This window comes from Salvelinus sp. IW2-2015, linkage group LG11 (assembly GCF_002910315.2).
Source record: "Salvelinus sp. IW2-2015 linkage group LG11, ASM291031v2, whole genome shotgun sequence".
In the NCBI taxonomy this organism is placed as follows: Eukaryota; Metazoa; Chordata; class Actinopteri; order Salmoniformes; family Salmonidae; genus Salvelinus; species Salvelinus sp. IW2-2015.
Window position 1 is genome coordinate 48,119,494 of NC_036851.1, and position 2,174 is coordinate 48,121,667.

Sequence of the window (2,174 nt, forward strand, 5' to 3'; positions counted from 1 at the left end):
ATAAAAAAAGTAAAAATATGCAGGGACAGTTGTAGCAAGTCCCATTCTTCTACAAAGCTTCCACTAAATGAATTTGCAGTGTCGATTTTACCCCATTCAGATGTAAGCACTGACATCTACTGTTGAAGGACAGCTAATGTCTCACATTCATATTTCGTCATCTTTTCTGCTTTAGTAATAATAATAACACATAATAATACATAATTGTCACATTCTGACCTTAGTTCCATTTTTATGTCTTTATTTTAGTTTGGTCGGGCGTGAGTTGGGGTGGGCATTCTATGTTTGTTATCTGTTTTGTTTTGTGTGTTATATTTCTATGTGTTTGGCCTAGTTATGGTTCTCCAATCAGAGGCAGGTGTCGATCGTTGTCTCTGATTGAGAATCATACTTAGGTAGCCTGTTTTCCCACTATGGTTGTGGTAGTTATTTTCTGTGTCTGTGTTTCACCATACAGAACTGTTTCGGTGTTTGTTTGTGCTTTTGTTATTTGTTCAGTGTTCTGTTGATTTATTAAAAATCTAATTATGGACACTTACCACGCTGCACATTGGTCTGATTTCCTACTCGTCATCAGACGAGGACGAGTACCGTTACAATAATAAACAAACATGATGCTCTTTACACCATGTACTAGAGGGTTGATATACTCTATGGTCCATACTTACGAACTCTGGGTTCAACCACTTGGTTTAACCTTTTGGAACATCTTTGTGCATGCACAGTTTTTATTTTTGTAATGGAATGTGATCAAATATGTCTTTAACAATATATTTTTTGTCTGACTAATATACATGCCGTGTTTAGTAGACCGGTTTTTTCAACAGATACGTTTTTATTGGCTTCAGTTGTGCTTTATATTTAAATCTCAGAAGGGATAAAAAAAAAAAAAAAAAAAAAAAATACCAATCAAAAATATGTCAAAATTGACTACAAAGTGTAAATAGGATAATTTTGTTCATAAAATTAGTCTTGTCAAACTGAGTTTTTGTTCGTCATGGCTTACTTGTGGATGGGTTTTGACTTTGACAATGATCACTTGCCCACTAAAACACTGGTCCACAGCTGCGGTGATTGCCTCTATCCAGTGCCATGCACATAAATTAAGAGTGTTGGCCAATGCAGTTCTGCATTATGATGCATTTTTTATTTTTTATTTTTTTATTTCACCTTTATTTAACCAGGTAGGCAAGTTGAGAACACGTTTCATTTACAATTGCGACCTGGCCAAGATAAAGCAAAGCAGTTCGACACATACAACAACACATAGTTACACATGGAGTAAAACAAACATACAGTCAATAATACAGTGGAAAATAAGTCTATATACAATGTGAGCAAGTGAGGTGAGATAAGGGAGGTGAAGGCAAACAAAAATATATATATAAATAAATAAAAATATAAAAAAGGCCATGGTGGCGAAGTAAATACAATATAGCAAGTAAAACACTGGAATGGTTGGTTTGCAGTGGAAGAATGTGCAAAGTAGAGATAGAAATAATGGTGGTGCAAAGGAGCAAAATATATAAATAAATACAGTAGGTAAAGAGGTAGTTGTTTGGGCTAAATTATAGATGGCTATGTACAGGTGCAGTAATCTATGAGCTGCTCTGACAGCTGGTGCTTTAAAGCTAGTGAGGGAGATAAGTGTTTCCAGTTTCAGAGATTTTTGTAGTTCGTTCCAGTCATTGGCAGCAGAGAACTGGAAGGAGAGGCGGCCAAAGGAAGAATTGGTTTTGGGGGTGAACCAGAGAGATATACCTGCTGGAGCGCGTTGCTACAGGTAGGTGCTTGCTATGGTGACCAGTGAGCTGAGATAAGCCAGGCTTTACCTAGCAGGGTCTTGTAGATGACCTGGAGCCAGTGGGTTTGGCGACGAGTATGAAGCGAGGGCCAGCCAACGAGAGTGTACAGGTCGCAGTGGTGGGTAGTATATGGGGCTTTGTGGACAAAACGGATGGCACTGTGATAGACTGCGTCCAATTTATTGAGACTTACATGAGATTTACATGACACTGGCAGTCATGTTAGCTCACCATGAAACTTAACATGGAGAATATTTAAACAATGCTATGTAATTGAATGTCTAAGATTTAGAACAATATAAATAGTTCTAAACGGTCTAAATATTACAGTGCGTTGGGAAAGTTTCAAACCCCTTGACTTTTTCCACA